Below are 23,294 nucleotides of genomic sequence, written 5' to 3' on the forward strand. Positions count from 1 at the left end.
TGTTAAAAAATTAAAATTTTATTTTACTATATATCCTCAGGTGGGTATAGCCAAAGGAAGGCAGATTAATAGTAAATATTTTTATCTGCCACCAATGCATCTACAAACCATTCTGTTGAATAAGATCTGGCAGGCTCCTGACTGTGAGCAGAGATAGGGTAACAACTCTGACGATACATAAACTTGTATCAGATACAGGCTCCATTTTTTGCTGTAATCATCCATCCATAGCCTGGCCCGCTGAGCTGACAAGACATGTTATTAATAAAATGTACTGTACCACAAGTGCATTGCCCTACACGGTGTTTATCTTGTTGGAAAGTGTAATTGTCTGAAACAATAGCCTCTGTGAAAAGATACGTTATGAGCTGTGTAAAGATCAAAATAATTTCCACTAACAGTGGTAGTTGTTTGTGAAGAATTAAAACATTATGTTGCAGAGAGTTAACAACTGGGCCTTGCTTTTACGGTTCCTGTGAGAAGGCCTTGAATTTCATGCCATACCTTGTGGTGAAACAAAGACCCTCCACCAGAATGTAAGCTCATTGAAGGCAGAGAATTCCAATTTATTTGTCAATGTCTCCCTAGCACAGAGTGCAGTCCTTGAAAGAGTCAGCATTTAACATTTCTTAAGTAAAGAAAAAAAAATGAATGAATATGAGTATAGGGAAGAAATGGAACAAGTTTCAGATTCAAGCCAAGCCAGTATCAGTGTTCCACCAGGTTGTAACTCAGAAAAATAGAGTGGGATCCAAACTTCAGGAGACTGGTATTCGTGGAGAGGGAGAGGGTAAAATGGAAGCAGTCTGTGAAATCAAGTTGCTGAGGATACCATGTGGCACTCCCATATTGCTGAGGCAGAGAAGCCCTAGGTATAGAAAAGGATGAAGGTTGTCCTTGGTCCCTACCTCTCACCCCTGCCCCAGCCCCACTGGATAGGATCTGAACAAATTCTTGCATCTTTCAATCTGGATCCTCCTGGCACAACAAAAGGAGCTTCGGATCTCTAATTCTCACTAGTAGAATGCTGGATGGAGCAGCCTGCAGGTAACTGCATGTGGCTTAGGGACCACTGTGAGGGGCTAGGACAAGAGCAAGGTTTTAGGGAGGTAAACAGATGGAGCACCAGATCCTGAAATGGAGCTGGGTTACTTCTCCATTGAGATAGTAAAAAAAGAATATGAAGGAAGACAGAAAAATTTAGACGTTCTGGAGGAGAGTAGATACAGAAACATTTTGAAGTAGAGAAAAGGAAAGTTGAGGGAACCTGCTGAGACCTAAACCACAGCCACTTTTCCTTATTTTTTTCCACGGCAAAATTTGATGTTGCTCCAATTATATCCTCCCACGTGCTCACAGAAAGTGACTTCTCTCTCTCCCCAGCATGAGGGGTAAATTATGTTTGGCATCACACTTTCTACAAGCAGTTAGTTTAGGATGTGTATGTGACTCAGTTCTGCCAGAGGCCTCTAGAAACTAGGATTATCCTTCCTTTACTGTGAGACAGAGAAAGACAGGAAGAGGTGGGAGACAATATCCTTCTTCTTTGGACAATGCCCTTACTGCATCCGACACCAAAAATGCAGAAGCTAGGGTGCAGCCTTGAAGGGAGATGGCAGGAGAGAGTGTCATCTGAGGATGGCAGAGCAGAAAGAAGAACTGCCCTTGGGTCCTCAACAACATCCTTGAGTTACTCAATTAACCAATATAGGAACGACTTTCCTTCAAACTTCTTATTTTATGAGATAATAAATTCCTTCTCTTTCAAAAGCCACCACAAGTCAAGTTTTCTGTTGCTTGCACTTTTGTCGATAGCTTGATCTTTTCTTGTAAAGGTGAGAGCATGTGTTCGAATGTGAAAAGTGGGATTTGAAAGTTTGAAACATATTTTAGCTTTCCCCTATAGCCGCCCTCCATCTTCTTCCCCCTCCCCCATCCCTTCCCCACATCTACTGGATGCAGATGAGGGCCAGGAGACACCAGACTGGATGCAGAAGGACCTCTCCATTTTTTCAAGATTTAGTCTTTTCCAGCTACGGCTCACTGTGTTTGGCTCCTTCTTCACTGAGGACATCTTCTGTCCCAGGAAGCTCCTCAGTCACTCCAGGAAACAGGCTTTTGGGGCCTTGCCCCATCAGTTCAACAGACATACCCAGATACGTCTGAACCCCCAAGCCACAGCTTAGACTCAAATGGGGAGCCCCAACTGCAGCATCATTCTGTACCTATAGCTAGCAATGGTTTGTGGCCCTTGAACACAAGTGGAGAATGAAAATGGCCAAGACTTAGGGATGGGAACTGGCACAGACATGGGAGAAGGTCTGAGAATGCAGGAATTAGCATGGCTTTACTAGATTATAAATCTTATGAAGACCACTGAGCACCCAGCACAGAACTCTGCAGCCACCGAGTTAGTCTCCACACATGTGTATTAAATTTAATTGAAATGACCACCTTGTAGGCTGAAGGTCAAATGGCTTCCTTTTACAGAATCTTCTGTCCAGAGAATGCCTTTTAACCACCACCACCACCTTCCCCGCAAAACAAAACCTTCAGTGTTTTCACCTGTTATCTAAGTTTATTTTTTATAACATAACTTTGAGACAGGCAGCAGTAAGAATAGTTTCAACTTACCAGGAGGAAACGAAGACACAAAGAGATGATCTGACTTGGCCACAGTCCCAGAGGGCATCCGTGGCAGAGCTAGGATGGTCTCTAAGTCCCTGGGGTCTCTCAAGCCATTGTTCTGATGTCCCTGTATGTAATTGTTTTGATAGCAATTTCCCTGGTTCTCTCTCACTAGCCTGCTAATCACGCATGTCAATCACATTCAGGACGGCCATGGGCCTAAGGGTCAGCCAGTGTCTCAGGAGGACGGAATTCAAAAGGAAAAACAAGACACAATAGCGCACTTTCTCCTTCAAGCACGTATGTCAGTTGTGGCCTCATAAGTCTGGCAGTGTGTGTAGGAGGGAGGGTTGCTTTTTTTTTTTCCTTCCCGATGGAGAAAGGATGTGTCCAGTGCTCTGACCACAGCAGAAAACCCAGAGAGAAATCCACCAGTTTAAGATCCTTTTACTAGAGAACACTCAAGGATACTGCAAGAGTTCTCCACCCACTCTCTAACGAATCAGGAGGGATGTCCTCTTTCTTCCTCCTCAGCGAGTCTCAGTCGCTTCACTCCATCTGTTAGGCAAGCCTGGACGGTGGAGCAGGAGTGTAAACCTTGACGCGGATGCTAATTGCCCTTCCCCTACAGACCACTTGGCCTTCTTTCCTCATTTCACTTTCACTTTAGAGAGCCGCATCTGTGGCCCAGGAGACAGGGTCCAGCCTTGGCCCTGGAGAAGGCCCCGAGGAGAGGCGCGCGTGCGGCCGACAGGGCGGGGTGGGACAGGGAGCGTGCGCGGGGTCTGTTCGCGTGAGGCGTGGATCCTGGAATGTGCGTGTGCGCGGCCCTCGAGCACCGCCCGCGCGGCGCCGATTGGGCCGGGGGCGCGCGGCGGGGGAAGCCCTTGGCTAATCTCCTGCCACTCAGCCCGGTCGACGTCGGCGCCGGGGCCGTAGCGCGGCGCGCGGAAGGACAAATAGTCCCCGCGGCGGCACCGCGCGCCCCTCCACGGCTCGCCTCGCCCCGCCCGGGGCTGCCGGGGCCCGGAGGCCCGGGCAGGCAGGGGGAGGGGCGGCCTCTGCGGCTGCTCGATCCCCGCTCCCCTCTTCGCGGCCTGATGAGTGGATTGAGCTCCCTTGGGAAAAGTAATTGGATTCCCGGCTCCCTCCAGCCGGGATGGGCGGAAATCGGAGGCTGAGCCTGCAGGTTGCGGGGGGTGGGTGGGGAGAAGAGAGGTCGGGGAGCAGCCGCATGGGAAGGAAACTTGGTGAAAGCACCACTCCGCCCTGACGTGTTGGCGTGCTTGTTTCTGTACAGGCCCCGGTAGAAAGCTGAGTGGTAAGGAAGGATCAACGGAGATTACCCCTGGTGCCCCAACCACCTGGCACGTGACTTTTGCCCCTCCAAGTTGTCATCCTTCTGAAATTCACCTGGCTGCTGATCTCCGGGAAGAGAGAGAATTTGGAACGTTTGAGTCTTTCAGCCACCACCACCTCGTTTTTCTCTCAGAGCTCTACTTGGAGCTAAGATGGAGAAAGCCCTGCCAAATCTGGGATCGGAGATAACTCTTGTTAACGGGGGTACCGCGGGAGAAAATAACATTCTCACCAGAATCATCCAGGAAAGTATCTCAGGTCCTTGCTTTAGCAGTAGCGAACTTCCCTAAATTGTTTTTCCTTTGGGGAGACGGAGCAGAAGTGGGAGCCTTAAGCAGAGTTTATGGCCGAAATGATAGGAATGTGCTAGGAATTTAAGTGACTAACTCATCCCTCTTGTGAGTGTTTTTTTGTTTTTTCGCCTTATTTACTGTATTTCACTCATTCATTCATCTTCAAACAAGCTTTAATTGGGGGCTTTCTATGTGCCATTCTCTGTTGTACTTCCCAGAGATACATCAGTGAATAAAAGAAGTCCCTGCACTCATGGAATCTCATTATAGTTCAGACAATACATGCACAACCAGATATACAGTATAATGTCATGTAGTAATGAATGCCATGAGGACAAAACAGAGTAGAAGGACAAAGATACAGGTGAGAGCAGTGTGGCTTTTTTTACTACTTTAGGTAAATTGATCTAGAAAGTCCTCTTTGATGAAGCTATGTTCAAAACAGGGGTCTGAATGAAATGAGGGAGAAAGCCAAGCAAATGTCTGGGGGAAGGAACTTTCCAGGCAGAGAAAAGAACAAGTACAAAGGCTCTCAGGCCAGAGTGTTTGGGGAGCTTGAATTAGTGGGAAGAAAGGAGGCTAACATGAGTGCTATGCAATGAGCAGGAAAACAGAAATGGTCTTCTGACTTCCTTCTTCCTCTGCTCAGATCTAACCTGTCAGAATAATCATTCTAAATCTTCACTTTTTGTATATCTCTTCATGCTTTGATAGTTTCATGGCTATATTTTCTATTCCATTAAATTTAAATTCTTTTGACTGATTGTCAAGGTCTTGCCCCAATCTAGTTCCCTCTTAACCTGTGAACCATGTTTCAGTCTACTTTAGTTCTAGTTAGGTCTGTCTTTCAAGTATATTCATGTTCACTTATTCTTATGTATATTTGTTTATGGATCTACCCTCACACAACTTAGTATTGATTCAGTAAGGATGTATGGTTGCAAGTGACATAAAATCCAACTCAAACTGGCTTAAATAGAAAAGGGAATTTATTGGCTCACATAACTTAATAGTTCAAGATAGTTTTGTTAGACGTGGCTTGGCTGAAGAGTTCAAATTATGTCGTCAAGATTTGGATTCTCCCTGACACGTTAGCTCTTTCCTCTGCTGTTGGCTTCATTCTCAAGCCCCACAAATGAACAACCAGCAACTCTAAGCTCATACTAACCTCACTACCAGCAAAGGTGAAGAACCTATTCCTAAACCAATCACTGTTGCCAGAGAAAGAGATGCTCAGATTGGCTTGCACTGATTGACAAGCCCATCTCAAAAGTTGAGTCTATCAGTAACACATGAATGGCACAAGAAAGTGATTTTAGGAAAATAGGAGTATGGTTAACAGAGGAAGGGTAGATATGTCCTGGGTAATGAATGAGAACAGCAGACATACCACACACCCCTGTTCTTCTGTTGATTCTTCTCAAACATTCTTCCACTACATATGCCTTCAAAATGTTTATTCCTATTCAATGCAGTAATATTATTTACCACAAAAAATATGCTCACTTCCTCCCCAAAGAGAGATGATCCAAATTCTCATGTAGTTACTGAAGATAACTCCCAAGTCCAGGACAGCAGGGTAATAAGCATGTTTCTCTATTATACAACAATGTAGTTCCTCAAGGTCTAGTAACCTAAGGCTACAAGATAAAATTAGCTACCAAAAAAAAAAAATTAGCTACAAAATACTTAATACATAGTGACAGAAAAAGAAAAGAAAAACTGCAACAAAAACTCGTATTTGGAAAAATGACTAATGGCAAACACATAGTGGTCTTTAATTCATAGCATATATCATGCTAGACAGAAACACCAAGGCCCTTCCTACCATGAGAGAGGAGAAAGTTCTTTGATCAACACATCTGGCTGCCATATGTTCAACTATTGGAGAATCTCTCATCCATTGTTCCCCCATGCCATATCTTTAATGGACAGTGGGGAGTATAATCCTTCTAGGGACCACACCTCTTCAACATTCTCTTTCCTGATATAGTGGCAATTGGAAAAAAAAAACAACAAACTTGCTATTACAGAGATAATTAGCTTTTACTACCAAATAGCTATGATCCTCTTCTGTTATGTAGAATTGTTGCTAGGAAGTAGCTGCATAGGCAGGGACTACATTTTCTAGCTTCTCCTTTTAATCTTTACAAAGTCGTACAATTAATTATCTCCTTTGGAATATGAGTGGAAGTGACATGAATCCCTTCTTGCCAACGTGGTTAAGAACTAGGTATGTCTTCTATGGTTTCTTTTTCTTCCTCTAGCTGCACTGAGAGGACTCTAAGACCCTAGAGAATAGTTCTAAGAGAACTATGAGATAGAAGGAGTCTGGGTAGCTGAATGACCTTGTAGAAGGCCACTTTCTAATCAGGAATACCAATATTGGACTTCGCAAAAGTGAAAAATAAACATCGGTAGTGTTAAGCCAATCAAACTTCTGCACTATGTGTTACAACACTTAGTGCTAACTCTAATAACTAGCCTTTATTCTCCAGACTTAGGATTTTTCTCACCATACAATTTACTTTACTTTTTTTTTTTTTAAGTAGGCTCTACGCCCAATGTGGGTCTTGAACTCATGACCCTGAGACCAAGAGTCCCATGCTCTGCAGAGGGACCCGCCAGGTGCCACAATTTCGTTACTTCTTACCAAGCTTCCAGTCTATTTGCATTTGGCCAATTTCATGGGGAAGAAAACCTCCAAAGCTAGATGTTATGTTAAGCTGCAGTCTTTGCATCTAGATTCCAATACGGGTATTTTTATCTTTCCATAATACGCCTTGTTATACTCCTTACTTAGTGGCCTCCATTTTGGTTTCTGCCTGAGAATGATTTGAAACAATAGCTACTGAAAAAATAAAATGAAAAAAAAAAAAGAAATAATAGCTACTAGTTTTGCAAGGGGGGACATGGGCATACTGGTGCTGGAGGGAGTAGAATGGGATAATTATTACCTTTCTAAGCAGGCAGGAATTGCTAGAGAGAAGCCTGGGTGTGTTCAGACCTCTCCCAAGTGCCAGTCTTTTCCCTTTCTTGCCTTCATTGGCATTAAAATTCTCCTGGGGCTTTTCCCACACTAATGGCTCCAGATTATTGAAATTTCTGTCATATTTGATTGAGCCTTTAGCAAAAAGGGTCACTTATAACAAAGCAGTATTTTTCCCTCTCAGGCTTAGATAAATCAAGTTCAATCCTAAACTTGAGTCTTTCTTATAGGACCTAACTGAAAGCCAACAGGCCAACATGTAATAGTTGGTGTACTCTAGTATCTTACCTTTTAGTGACATTTTTTTACATTTCATACTTGATAGGCACATGTTTTGAATTCTAATATACAACAGGTGCCACTTTAATGTACTACTTTGCTATTGAATTCCCAACCCAATATAGATGAGGCTTCATCTGAATCAACTGATTCAATATTTTAAGATCTTTCACTTACTAATCCCCAGTTCTGATACCAATTTGTGAATTGTTAGAGCTATTTTAGTTGCAGGTGACAAAATAAAAAACACAAAAAAGACTTATACAAAAAAGAATATATTGGCTATCGGCTCACATAGTTAAGGAACTAGTGATATATTTAGCTTAAGGCATAGCTTGATCCAAGGGCTTAAGCAATGTCATTAGAATTCTATTTCATTTCATCTCTTGGCTCTGTCTTCTGTGTTGGCTTCATTTTCAGGCTCCATATGGTGGCTCCTGGCAGCTCCAGTTCACATAATCCTTACTGTTAGGAATCTCAGTGGAAGAGTACATGCCTTTTTCCCAGAAGTGCTAGCAATAATCTCCTTATATTTTATTGGCTTTGATTAGGACATGTGACCCGAAGAATGATTACTCATGTTGTTAAGAGTGGAGTCCAGTCTCCCTAAAAGATGTTGACTGAGAGTAATAGAGGAAAACAGGGTATGGTTATCAAAAGAGTGAATGCTGAGTGGCAAAAAACCAAATGTCTCTCATGAGATACCAATGTGTAGCGATTCCTAATTGCTTCACATGTGTTGGTTTTATCTCCTTCACTGGACTGTAAGTCTCTCTGGAGCAGGATCATGTATTATATGTCTTAACAGTGCCAGCCCAGCAGGCAGTCCTTAGATACTGGCTGATTGATTGCCTCTTCGTGGCACACGGAAGAGGGTAAAAAGAGCTTAATAAAAGGATGATTAACAGAGATGTGGGAAGGGTTAAGGGAACCCACTAACAATGGTAAAACACTTAACTGGTAACCGTGAGAAGACTTAAGCCTGAAGGAGCAGGGGAAAGGAACTTTTAAGTGCTATAGTTTAGAAGGGGATGTCTGAAAAACACTGTGACTATAAATAGAGAAATGCAGCCACTGCCAATGTGGCCCAGGAGGGGACTGGGAAATAAACACTTGTCCTCTTTTCCCCCAATCTCCAAACTTCTGTTGGTACCTCCCATTGGCCAAACTCAACCAGAAGCTATAGGGCTTGGATGACAGATAAAGTCTGTAGAGGTCAGCCTTCAGTATAGAGCAAGGCAAATAGGGGATGAAAAATGAGTCTGGAGGAGCAAATGGAAAATAACCAGGACATCCTTGTTATATTCCTTAGAGCAACCCTCAATAAAAACCACTCCTGTTTTGTAAGTGTTAACCATATAGCCTGATTTCCCAAGAAAATATAATTTTATCTTTTCCAATACATTTGTTAAATATATAACTAATGTGGCTTAATTTTTATAGCATTTTAAGACTTTAACATTCATGAATTCATAAAGCATGAAAAATCTTTTGTTAGCTTATGTAGTTAAAATGCTCTCATCATTGTATTGGTATGGAACTCCTCAAGAATATTGTACCTGGTAATCCATCAGAAAGCCCTGGCACAGAACTTGTCAAATAGTGACAAATTTGATAAATGTTTGATGATTTGAAGAATGATTAAATGAATAAATTAAAGCATTTAGAGCCAGACTCTAAGTGGGAAACTAGATAGGTTTTCCTTGTTAAAGGTTGATGCTAACTATATAACATCTACCAATCCTGTCTCTTAAAGTCTGACATTTGCTTCTTAGCTGTTGATCAAGGTTTTATCTCATAGAAAATGGAACTGCAATAAATTTTCTTCGTCAACCTTTAGAAGTAAGAAGTTTTATAATTAACTGTCATGCTAATACACTCACTATAAAGTCCATTTCAGTTAAGGAACTATTATTTTTTTTAACCTAAAATTGGGTCTCCTCATGGAATTGTCATTTAAATGTAAGAAAAATAAATATATTTGCTTCAGTATATAAACTGGCATTATAAAATATCAGTCCAAACTGTTTCTCTAACAGATTTTAGTTAAGCCAAAATTCCACACTTTGATTCTTTGGCAATCTTGTGTATATAGGCCTTGAACAGTTTACAAAATGTTTTCATGTGAATCACCATTTATTCATACAACAAATAGTACTGAGTACCTACTGTGTGCCACACATAATCTCTGCCCTCGTAGAACTTACAATGCAGAGCATTGTTTCTCAAACCTCAATGAGAATATAAATCACCTGAGGATCTTATGAAAATGCAGGTTCAAAGTCTGAGATGAGACCCAAGATCACATTGCTAACTAGCTTCTGGGTGATGCTGCTGTTCCTGGTCTGAGGACAACATTTTGAGTAGCAAGAACCTAAGAAGCTCTTTAATTCTCACAACAACTTCATAAGAAATTATCAGTTTTTTTTATTTTATTATCTTGAGTACTTGTACTATGTACAAAGCACTGTGCTATTAACACTTCAATAAAGATAAATAGTCCCACTGCACAAAGGCCTTTTGGAAACTCACCATATAGAAGGAAAAAAACTAGTGTAACAAATAATTATGAATGTGTGATTCTATTTATATGAAATATCCAGGAAAGGCAAATCTATAAAGACAGAAGATAGCTTGGTGGTGGGGATGGGGATTAATTGTAAATCATCATGAAGGATCTTACTGGGGTTATGAAAATGCTTTAAAAACTGGATATAGTAATGACTACACAACTCAATAAATTTACTAAAAATCATTGAATTGTACACACTCAAAAAGGGATGCATTTGCTAATATATAAAGTATACCTCCATAAAGTTGTAAAAAACCAATTATAATGTGAAAAAATGCGATAATAAACATGTAGTCTTAACTCATTTTTTGTAACTCCCTTCAACAGCCAAGTAAATGGAGCTCACGGAGGCTAAAAGATTTGCTCAAAGTCACATAACTAGTTAATGACAGGGTTAGCATATAAATCTAGTTCTACTAAGGCAAGACTAGTCATTGTCAGAAACCTCATCACCGGAGGAGGCATAGAGATGATGCCAGGAAATAGACACCCTTCCACCAAATGGAGGTTGTACCTCTTGCAGAATTGTCTTCACCCTGTGCAGCAGAGATCATCCTGAGTGGTGACCTAAGTGGAATATCATACACATACTGCAGTTGATGGGCTGTGCAAGCCAGCTATCTTCTGGCAGACCCTTTGGCTTCCTCAGGGTTCTTAGATTCAAGCAATGAAAATCAATTCTGACTGATGTAGTAGCAAAGAAAGTGGCCAACTCACAGAATCATTATGAGGGTTTAGAACCAAGTTCAGAGCTGTGCAGCCAAGAACAGTACCCAAAATCATGCTGCAGAAACAAACATAGTGAGAAGACTGCTATCACGGATGCTGCTAAGCATACGGGACTCTGCCCCTTTCTTCCACCACCACCGCTGCCCTGGGAACTTAATTTGGCCACAACTGCACTGTTGCAAGGGAACTAACTGCTATCTGTGTTTCCAGTTCTCTACTCAAGGCTATGCAGGTGCTTCTGATTGGCCAAGGGCAGGTTATGTACCTGAATCTAGGCTGCAAAGGCGGATAATAAAGTATTTGACAACTTCTGTCCGTTTCTAGATCGTGAGAATGGGGCTTCACTTTACACTTTCTTCCAAGGTTCACATATCACTGAATTCTCTAAGGTAAGAGAGTTCAGATGCTGGGCCACCAAAACAAAAACAACCAACAAAAAAAGATGTTCATTATAGCCTTGCACAAATGATGGTTCATGAAATAGCAGCATCAACACAAAGCAGAAGGTTGTTAGAAATGCAGAATCTCAGGTTCTATTCCAGATCTGCAGAATCGAGATCTGCTTTCTGACAAGTAGCTGAGGTAATTTGTATGCACATTAAAGTTTTAGAAGTGTTGCTATACGTCATACGACATATATTTCTTTTTAATTTTCAAAGATCAGTCACCATTAGGCTCTATTTATCCACAGGGTTGCCAGATTTAATGCAGGATGCCCAATTAAATCTGAATTTTAGATCAAGAACAAATCATTTTTAGAATAAATATGTTCCATGAAATATTTGGGACATACTTATGCTAAAAATTATTCCTTGTATATCTGAGATTCAAATATAACTGGCATGCGGTATTTTATTTGGCAATCATAATCATCACAAAACTTACCACAATGAACAGAAATTAACAAAAAGAAAGGACATTAACATAACTGCCTACAGGAAAGCATTTACATCAGTTTTCTATTTTGCCACGGTAGGCTCTAAGTATCCTGAGATCATAACATGGAAATTCTGTACAGTTTCAAACCCACTTTGAGTTCTGCTTATAAGCATTTAAAGCTTGAGATCCCCTATAATATGAAGGTGAATGTTCTGTTAACCCTGAATATTAACTGTTCTGTAGGATGAGTTAATTTTTTAATACACCCATGAATTGCAACTAACTTCATTTATTGAGTTTTGACCAATAGCACCTTCATCCCACAGAACCTGACCACATGAACTGAGTAAATAAAGGAAATGAGTAATGACATCACCATTGGATTCCCTCTGGAAACTGCTATTATAATTTTATTTTCTTCCTAAAGGAAAGAGCTTTCAAACATTCTGTCTGGGAAAGAGGCAGATCATATGATATATATCAATTGGAATTAGAAGCATTACATTCAAAAATTAAAGAAAACTTTTAGTATTCCAAAATGTATACCAATTGCATTTATTTGGAAGATGTTTTAAGTCATTTGAACATTTTAGCCCGTCCAAATATTTCCAATCAGCCAAATAGGGAATTTGGGGTAATTGGGATATGGTGACTTTCCTTTTATAACCTTTTGCATAGTTATCAGTGAGCCACCAATAGAGTTTAACAAGAAAAATCTTCCATTTATCATACTCTCACCAAGTCTTATCTTATCCTCTTGGCTAGTGATAAAATGTCCAGGGACTGTGAGAGGGATTGAGTTCCAAGAAGTGGAATATCCAGGGCGGCTCAGTCTTGAAGCGTCTGCCTTTGGCTCAGGTCATGATCCCAGGGTCCTGGGATCGAGCCCCACATCCGGATCCCTGCTCAGCGGGAAGTCTGCTTCTCCCTCTGCCTGCCACACCCCCTGCTTGTGTTCCCTCTCTCTCTGTGTCTCTTTCTGTGAAATAAATAAATAAAATCTTTAAAAAAATAACACATCATATTGTAATCCCTAATGAAATAATGCAATTAGGAGATGCCCATTACTGATGGCTAACTTCACAAAAAGACAAGTGAGACAAGCAGATACTACTTACCTCCTGCATACACACACACACACACACACACACACACACACACAAATCATCCTGTATGAAATATTCTTGCCAAAAATAAAACTAGAATTTGATCAAGCCTACATATCTAAATAATAAGTTACAGAAAATACAGGTGATAAAGGAATATATTAAATGACATGATCAAAATCAGAAAATCCAGGCTATGTAAAATCTTACAGGACAAAGCACATGGTTTTGCTTTAACAAATCAATTGAAGGAGAAGGAGGGGAAAGTCATAAATTAAGAGATTTAACAATATTAAACAATTCACTGTGTGGATCTTATTTGGATCCCATTTTTAACAAAGATTTATTTATTTGAGAGAGAAAGAGAATGGGGCAAGGGCCAGAGGGGGACAGAATCTCAAGCAGACTCCCCACTGAGTGCAGAGCCCAAGGCAGGGCTTGATACCAAGATCGTGAGATCATTACCCTGCGATCATTACCCAAGCCAAAATCAAGAGTTGGACGCTTAACCAACTAAGCCACTCAGGTGCACCAATTTGGATCTCAATTTAAAACAGATCCACTACCGTTGACCCTTGAACAACATGGGTTTGAACTGTGGGTGTCCACTTATAAGTGGATTTTTTTGGATAAATACTGTGTACATATTTTCTCTTATAATTTTCTTTTTTTTAAGATTTTATTTATTTATTTGACAGAGAGAGACACAGCGAGAGAGGGAACACAAGCAGGGGGAGTTGGAGAGGGAGAAGCAGGCCTCCCGCTGAGCAGGGAGCCCGATGCGGGGCTCGATCCCAGGACCCGGGGATCATGACATGAGCCGAAGGCAGACGCTTAACGACTGGGCCACCCAGATGCCCCTCTTGTAATTTTCTTAAAAGCATTTTCTTTTCTTTAGTTTGTTTTATTATAGTGTACAGTATATAATACCTATAATGTACAAAATATGTGTTAATCTACTGTTTATGTTATCATTGAGGCTTCCAGTCAACAGTAGCCTCCTAGTAGTTAAGGTTTGGGGGAGTCAAAAGTAATAGGTGGATTTTCAACTGTGTGGGAGTTGGCACCCCTAAACTCCACATTATTCAAGTGTCAACTGGAAGATAAAAAAAATTCATGAGACAATTAGGGGAAATTTAATTTGAAAGCACTATCTTGAAGAGATATCCGCATTTCCACGTTCATTGCAGCATTATTCACAGTATCCATCTACATTCAGTTCCTTTCTGAATATTTTATGATATTAAAGCATTTTTATAAACACTGGAGTTGTGATGATGATATTGTCATTATAGTTCAAAGAAGCATCCTATTTTTTAGATATAAGCATTCTGAACTATTTGTGGATGAACTATTTGATGTTTGCTTCAAATTAATCTGGGGGTGGGGAGGCTTGAGTAATTATTGAAGCCTCGTGGTAGGCTCAAGGGCACTGATTATACTATTCTTTCTACTTTTGTATGTGTTCGAAAATGTCCATGAAATAATTAGGTTTTAAAATGTGTTTAGAGTATGATCTCAATTTTAAGTTTGTAAGATCAATGCAGAGAATTAGTTCCCCTTTGAACATATGTCCTCCCCCACTCCCACTTTCTCACCCATTACCCGATCATCCTGATGTTTCCAATAGTTCTTTCCTTCAAGTCCTCTATGTGTACCTATCTCCAAATCAGTTCAGTTCTATAGACAGAGCAAAAAACAACATGCAGATGATGTTATTGATGAGCCAATTGCATTCTTTGTTCTGTCCTGGGACCAATACTTTTTGAGATGGTCAGGAATGGAACACTGATCTGTAGTGAAGAAACCCCTGCTTCTCTGAGAGAAGTTAACGGATCCTTTGGGGATAAGCCTATGATTTTGATCTCATTAGCATCGTGAGCTCCATTCAAGTGTGACTGACAGTCACACAAGTCAATACAGGAGTACTTTGGGAGAGCCAAGTTAGAGAGTTTTTTCTTAGAGATTAGTGCTTCTGTTCTTACAGAGCTCAATAAAAAAAAAAAAAATCAGAGCACTTTTGATTCAACAAATGAATGTAATGAAGCTGTGTGTCTAAGAAAACTGCATTATTGGGTTAAAAGAGAAATGAAATACTAATCCACTTGTTCAAATAAAAATATTACTGAAGGAAATGGAAGTGTATTCTAGATAATTATTAATGCTTTCATTTTCACTTTCTTTAATCCTAGCTTAAGTCATATCTAAAGACTAAATGCAACCTTAAAATTATACTTATATCGTTGCCAGTTTTAATCCCATCAAACATAGCTTATTAAAAATAAAGTAAAATCAAGATGGAAATAGAAATTAGAAATAGAGTGGAAAACAGTAGCCAAAGACCTGGGGAATAATGAGCCAGTTCCATCCAGTATTTTCCTTAGGTTTCATTCCCAACTCCCAAGAAGTAAAAGATGTTTAAAATATTCAGTGGCATCCTTTTATCATGCTACTGAATATAGTTTGAAAGCTTAAGGTGATATGTTTAAAGATTAGAAACAAAAAATCCTGTAGGCTTATAATGCAAATGAAACAGCAAAAATTATAGTAAGATATTTTGGATTTAGAGAAGAATGTGCCAATCACCAAAATTTAATGTTTAATTGCATAAAAATGCTGGTGCAGTGAAATTAGAAATTCAACAGATGATCTTAAAATAAAATATTTCTGCAGTATATGAGAACAATTGGTCCCTAACTCCTCTCAAATGAAAGTGCAGATAATTGAGCACAATCTAAATCATCCAATCCAAGTCAATCAATTCATTTTATCAAACACTCGGGGGAATGAACTCAAGACAAGGCAACTTTCAATGAAAATACAGTTTCTCATTTAATTAATAAACAATTACTGAGGGATTACTGGGGTTAGAGAGAAGATACAGTTATTAACAAGAAAAGGAGACTATATAGCCTTTCCCCCTGAAGAGTCCCTAGTTGAGAGAAACTGAGGGCATATGCACCTAAGAACTTGATAATATTGATTGTGTATTCTCCTGATTTTTTCATAAATGTTAAAATAAACAGTAAATTTATCATATTAGACTGAATTTGCCTAAGATACCAATGACTTATAAGAAAAAATTTGTAAGATCCGACATGTGGTGAAAGCTGAATTTGGTGTCACCTCTTCCTGGACTTTTCACCAGCAATAACATTTGCTTTTAGCAACCATTTAAAAACAGTTAATTCATACACACTTTATTCCTTTCAGCATTGCTCTACCTTGCTAAGTACATTTTCCCAGTGGTGTTTATCTATTCAAAGTAAATACACTCTGGCAATCCATTTCATGTTCATCTTTATTGTCCTGAGGCATTAAAGACCTCATAGAACCACCATTCTAAGGTGCTATGTCTCACACTTTAGTATCCAACAGAATCACAGAGAGGACTTGTTAAAAGTAGTTTGCTAGCCCCACCCTCAGAGTTTCTAAGGATGGAGTCCAAGAGTTTGCTTTTCTAATGAACTGCCAGGTGAAACTGATGTTACTGGTCCAAGGACCACACTTTGTTGTTGTTGTTTTATTTTTTTTTAAAGTAATCTCTACACCCAACATGGGGCTCAAACTCTGAGATCAAGACTCAGGTGCTCTACTGACTGAGTCTCCAGGTGCCTCTAGGACCACACTTTGAGAACCACTCTTCTAAGTGATATCTATCTGCTTATTCTTAGAAGTTAGAGAGCTGAGGTCATAAGAGGAGTTGAGGAAGCCAAAAAAGAATTTTCTTATTCCCATGAAAAATCTCAGGCCTGGTTCTATATGTTCATATATTTTTATTTTATTTTATTTTTATTATGTTCATTTAGCCAGCATATAGTACATATATTTAAGGCCAGTGTCTTCCTTTCTGGAGGGTTCTAATACCAGAGTGTCTTTGTAAGGCAGGTAGCTCCTTACACATATGTGCTCATAATGGCAGGATGGAGGTCAGCTTACATATTTAGAGAGATGTGCAGGCTACAATCATAGATTAATGATTATTTCCAAAATAGATGAGATAAAAAACCAAGAAGAGAGAATCCTTATATGTTATAACACATGTAATAAGTGACTCCTTACTCCAACAAAGTAAAACTTCTACACACTAAAAACCTAAGTACGAGAGGGTTGGTCCATGATCATAGTAGGGAAGGGATGGCTCTTCTTAAAATAGTTGTTGAGGGTGTTATCAACTCCAAACACCAGGTTGTCTTTACGGGTGATGAAAAATAAGGTTGTCACTGATAGTAACAAGAATCTCATAAAATCTTAACCTCCAAACTTAGATTTCTCCTGATAATCCTCATTTTCCTTCATCTCCTACTTTTCTTTCTTGATTATTGAGCACTGGTTCTTTAACACAGTGATTTGAATGAAAGGATTAAGTAATTTAGTATAGATATCTAATTCAGAACATTGCATTCAATAAATGATTGGGGGGAAGCCTCGGTGGCTTAGCACCTGCCTTCGTCTTAAGTCATGATTCCAGGGTCCTGGGATGGAGCCCCGTGTTGGGCTCCTTGCTCAGCCTGCTTCTCCTTCTGCCTGCCGCTCCGCCTGCTTGTGCTCACTCCCTCTCTCTGACAAGTAAATAAATAAAATCTTTAAAAATAAATAAATAGGGACAATTGGATAGACAAGTGGAAAAAATAAGCTGAACCCCTACCACACTCCTTACACCAAAATAAATTCCAGTTATGTTGAAGATTTAAACACAAATAAGTCAAACTACTAGTTCTAGAAAAAAAATATGAGTGAATTTTATCTTTTTTACAATTTCAAAGGGAGTCAGACCTTCCTAAGTATAACATACACCTCAGATGCCCACACAAGGTGAATACATTGGCCTACATAAAACATTTTTAAAATTTTGCATATAAAAAAATAAGACGAGGGGTGCCTGGGTGGCTCAGTCAGTTACACATCTGCCTTTGATTCAGGTATTGATCCCAGAGTTCTGGGATTGAGCCCTGCATCAGGCTCCCTGCTCAGTGGGGAGTCTGCCTGTCCCTCTCCCTCTGCCCTTCCTACCCCCCTCTTAGGTTCTCTCTCTCTCTCTCAATTAAATAAATAAAATCTTTTTTTAAAAATAAAGACAAATTACAAGTGAGAATATTTGCTACTAGTATCACAGAAAGAAGGCTAGGTCTGATATTATGTTAAAATCTATACAAATCAATAAGGAAAGACCAACACCCAAATGACAAAGTAGCAGCTCCAACCATAGCCTGTTTCCTAGAGTTGCTTACCTCTGAACCAAAATCTCAAGCAGGTGCCCAGATCACAAGTCTACATCCTGGATGCAAAAGGGCCTCTGACTTTTATATGTTAGGTATATAAGGGTTATATCATTGAAATGTCCTTTAATACAGAAAAGCTGTTTAAAAGAAGGTGGACTTTCATGACTATGACAAATGTCCACTACCATTCTTTTGCCAGTTTTATTTTAATAGTGGTCAATAGGAAAATATGGATGCAAATTTAATTTTCATTTTCCATTTACTTGGAAATTCAGCTGCTACTTGGAAATTTGGCTTGTCATTCATGTACTCTTTCAGTTTTTCATAAACCCAACAAATATTTATTAAGCACATACTATGTACCTGGCAGTGTCTTCTAGGTGTTTGAAGTACACTAATGAACAAAACAGAAGAAAATTTCTGCCCCCATAGAGCTTACATTCTAGTGGGATGTCTTCAGACCCTGTTGGGAGTACACATCAGTTTTCCAATTTTTATTCCACACAAAGACAGATTAAGTGGATAGAACAGAATAAGTAGCCTGGTGTTTGTCAGCTTTTGCAGGACAGTTCTATTAATTGGTTTGGTTTCTAGACACCTGCCTCTTCAAATACATGAAAAAGATATATTCCAAAAAAGCCATTTGCTGTTTGAGATGCTTCCCTCATTGTAGTGAATAAATGTGATTTGACTGTAAGAGATATGTATATTGAATTTAACTATATTCAAAAGAGAGTATAATAATTAAGAGGATTCTTTGTTCAAAGTTCAGAGGACACTAATATTTTCAAAATGCTTTAGAAATGCTGAGAAAATAGAGAGTAAAAATTGCATGGGTATTTGCAGGTGATGCCCTTGTATTTTTTTTTAAAGATTGATTGATTGATTGATTTGAGAAAGAAAGAGAGAGAGGCCAGAGGAGGGGTGGAGAGGCAGAAGGAGAAAGAATCTCATGCAGACTCTGCACTGAGCGCAGAGCCTGTCTTGGGGCTCAATCCCCAGGACCCAGAGATCATGATCTGAGCTGAAACCAAGAGTTGGGCAGTCAATGGACTGCACCATGCAGGCGCCCTGATTCCCCTGTGCATTCTATTGGACCCAGTTAGGCATATCTCTTCATCCCTAACTCAAAATGACCAAAACGAGAAAAAAGCAATATTTGGTTTAACAATGATATAAAAGTTATTTTAAAGATACTCTCGGGGGTGCCTGGTTGGCTCAGTAGAGCATGCTACTCTTGATCTTGGGGCTGTAAGTTCAAGCTCCACATTGGGTGTAGAGATTATTTAAAAATAAAAAATCTTAAAAAAAAGATTTCCAAATCATTAATTCATTTAGCAAATATTTTTTCTTCAGAATGTTTGAAGGCCTTGTTCCACTGTCTGCTAGCTCCCAGTGTTGTTGTTGAACATCGGACACAACACTATTTTGAGTGTTAGTCCTTGGTATTTGTCCTGTTTTATATTCTCTCTGGAAGCTTGAAGGTCTTCTCTTTGTCTTCCGTGTGCTCAAACTTCCCGATCACAGGCTTTGGTATAGATTCATTTTTATCCATTGTGGTAGGCTCATGGTGAACCCATTTAATTTAGTAACTCATGTACTTCAGTTCTGGAAATTTTTCTTAGATTGTTTCATAGATGATTATCCCAATTCCCCCTTCAAAGAACCCCACCCCCTTGCTTTTGGAGCCCTTATTATTTGGATTTTGAATTTCCTGAAATAGTCCTTTCTTTTTGTTCTGCATTCTAGGAAATTTTCTCAACTTTTTCTTCCAATCCTTCTATTAAGCTTATACTCTCCTATTTTCAATTCTAAATGTCTAAATGTCTCCCATGATAGTGGCTTCTCTTAAGTGTCTGATAATCCTTGGTCATCTGCTCATATTTAAGAATAAGGCAACAAACTGCTGACAGGCAATTCTGAGTATACAGGTGGGGATTTGTCAGTTGTAAACTTACTTTAGAGTAATTTCTTTGGGCTTATAGTTAGGGAACCTTCCACATCAGTACCTTCAGGTCTTTCCTTTTGGGTTGATCAGAGTCCATATAGAAGGATCTTCGATCTTCTCCTTGGAAGTTGAAACCCTGGCTGCCCTGAATCTGGGAGCCTCATTGTTAGACATATCTGGAGGCCTCAGCACCCAATACACAAATGTTCACTTAATTCCCTTACCCCTGAGAGACCTCCTGCTTCATCATCTGCAGAGAATAAGTTTGCAGTATTTTGCCTCAGTAGGAGAGAGGCATTTGTTTGCCTGACTGCATGGAGTTGGGAAGGGAATCTGGGGATCTGATTGCTTCTTAAACAGACTGGCAACCAATCCTCCTTACAGTATTACCCCCTTTCCTCACTTCACTTCAAGGGGAACCTGGAACTGGCTGGTTAGGAATCTTTTGGTGACACTTCAGTGTACATAGGTTTGATTATTGATTTACCTCGTTGCCCCCTTAAGATGCAGTTTTGAGAGTCTACTACATCTTTTATCACTCTTCTGTTTTTCCAGCTAAAAGACTTCTCGAATTTTGTTGCCATTGTCTCTTCTTTGGCTTCCCATGATTTTAATCCTTAAAAAGTCATTTTATGACATGACATGATTTACTTTAACTTAACATGGGGGTGGAAAAGCAGGAGGAAAGATAGAAGAATCCATAATTATTAAAGATGGGTGATTAAGTACATGGAGTTTCTTAACACTACTCTGTCTACTTTTTTTAAAAATAGGTTCGAGACTTTCTATAATAAAAATATTTTTAAAAAATCCCTTTACTGATTTCTTAGTGTGATATTAGGATGGAACAAACTTCAGAGCATGTGCTAAACTGCCATCTCTACCTAGAAGTACAGAACCATTCATTTTTCAATAAATACTTATTGAGCATCCACTATGTACTAGGCATTGTGCCAAGATACACACAGGAATATGGAAAAGAGATTATTTATTTTACTTGGTCTACTATACTGAATTTAAAAAAATTAAAATCTATGTTGTTTTAGAGTGTTTGGCAGTACTTTTTTCCTTTTCCGACTCTGAATTTGTCTTGATTTTGGTATAAATGCACACTTTTATGAAATATGAAAGAAGGAATCCTAAAGGGGAAAAAGACATTGAATTAGGGGATATCTCCTCAAGTCTGAAAATAGCATTCACACAAGCCATTTAATGGCTTAAATTATGAATTTCATTAACAAGGAAACGAGCACTCTTTTTACCTATGAACACAGAAAAAAGGCAAAATCTGTACCCAGGAAATCCTGCAAGGAGTTCTTGCTAGCTAGCTGATAAAAGAGAATGAGGAGAGTGGACCTTTGATGAGTAGTAGAATGTGGCTTATAATAGAGTGGAAAATCTTGGCTTTTAGTTCATCAGCAATGGAAGTGCCACGAACTGAAGGTAACATTTATAAAACTAATTGTTACATAAAATTGTTCCCTTTAGTCCCAAAGGGATAGCTGTGGAAAAGAAAGCAAGAACTCCTAGCCGCTCTCCTGTGGAGAGTCCATTACCCATCAAACTTGGTTCTAGTTGGAGAATGCTAGGAGGCCACTCACTCCATCTAGAAAGCAACTTGCCACTTGACTTGATTAGCTCTATTCTCTTTCCTCCTCCCCTTCCATGAACTTTCTGGAATATTTCCTCCTAAATCAGAGGCCAAGTTCAAGTCAATCTCCCAAGGAAGCAAAGCCCATTGCCTTGATTACTTTTCTTTTTGACTGTAAAGGTTTCTCTGGGCAAGTCAGGTCTCCCTCATAAAATGTGTGTGTGTGTGTTTTTGAGTGTAGAGTGGGGGCTCTTAGAAAGTGGGAACTGAAACTTTGTTGACAGAATTATTATGTCTGCCCAGTGGCAGGCTAAAGTGAATGGAGAGGGACATAAAATATATCAGATTATAACAGTCTTGAGGCAGGATGGGTTTGAGATTTTCTGTTCCTCACAGCATTCAGCACCAACCCTGCATGTAAGAAATGTTCATTATATTTCAATATTGATTGATACTGATTAATTTACACTATAGATATAGTACTCTAAATTTAATCACTGAATTTGTATTACTAGTTGTTTTTCCCTGAACTTTTTAATAAAGCCTTCTGGCTCTATCTAGCAAGGTCAGCAAAGGCCCAGAAATTAGTTATAAGTGACACAAAACTGTGGTTTTTATACTCTTTTTGTCTTCCATATATATTGGGAGTATTATAGGAAATCCATTGGTGCGAATAATGTTCCTGTATTAAAAATGATACATACAAAGACTATATAACAGCATGAAAAACTAATTCATGTTATAATGTCTCATGTTATAATGTCAAATGATTGATAGATTTAATTGCAGCCTCCCTTTTTTGAGTGTCTACTATGTACTCAGTCTCATGTTAGGTGCATGGTACAGACCGATGCATGGCAATCCTATTGCTCAAGGAGTACATAATCTAAGGAGAAAATAAAGTATAAAACAGTATGGGCCATAATAGATGTGAAAAACTTCACCAGTCAGTCCGTCAAAGGAGTGAAGGAGCCCTCATAACTGAGGGTTTGGGCAGATAGCTATTTCTTCCTCTGAATTAGTTATATGAGAAAGAGGAGAAGCAAGTTCTCTCCTCCCTCCCCCCCCCTTTTTTTGAAAACAGCATAAATCCCTCAGATGGGATTACATTCTCCTTTCTCCAATATTTCTCTTTGGGTTTACCACTGAGTGATAGAATCTTACCCCTAGAATGGGCCTTAAAATTTCTAGTGTCAGACTTCCCATCTGATGTTTGGGTCTTTGCTACAGAAAATGGCCATTGGGCCTATATTATTTAGAACACACTAGATTACAAATAGCAGAAAACTCGAATCCTGTTGGTTTCATCAAAGGCAGACCTGGGTTCTGAAGCCGTTTGATCAGAGAGCCTCAAAAACATCATCAAAGATCATATTTCTTTGCTTTCTCCATGCCTGCTTTATTTAACCTAGCTGGACCTTGTGCTTGGAAGACGACTGAGGGGCTCCTTAATTTTTTTTCCATACGACATGCTGGTGATATTCTTTCAATTTTTGTTGTTGCTGTTATGCTCCCTGATTTTTGGAGTACATGCAGAAAGAGGAGGTCACTGCTGAAGTTGTTTTGGGAGTATGTGAAACAGACAAACAAAAACGTCCCCAAAAGGCCACAGTAAATTGCTCCTCTTATTGTCCCAAATTGTGTCATGCCCATTGCCAACTAGTAACTGTGGCAGGGATGGGACTATGTTGCTTTATTT

At 39.5% G+C, this 23,294-nt stretch overlaps 1 long non-coding RNA gene across 1 annotated transcript in view; it reads right to left on the bottom strand.

The window, feature by feature from the left end:
• Positions 1–3,561, bottom strand: part of LOC112833148 (uncharacterized) — a 97,351-nt gene extending 93,790 nt beyond the window's left edge. The window contains exon 1 of the long non-coding RNA XR_003210561.2: positions 2,635–3,561. This is a non-coding gene — a long non-coding RNA (uncharacterized lncRNA). The remainder of the gene's footprint in view (positions 1–2,634) is intronic.
• Between the last annotated feature and the right edge of the window lie 19,733 nt (positions 3,562–23,294).

Source organism: Callorhinus ursinus, unplaced genomic scaffold (assembly GCF_003265705.2).
Source record: "Callorhinus ursinus isolate GAN/ISIS: 27379988/994484 unplaced genomic scaffold, GSC_fseal_2.0 scaffold25, whole genome shotgun sequence".
Lineage (NCBI taxonomy): Eukaryota > Metazoa > Chordata > Mammalia > Carnivora > Otariidae > Callorhinus > Callorhinus ursinus.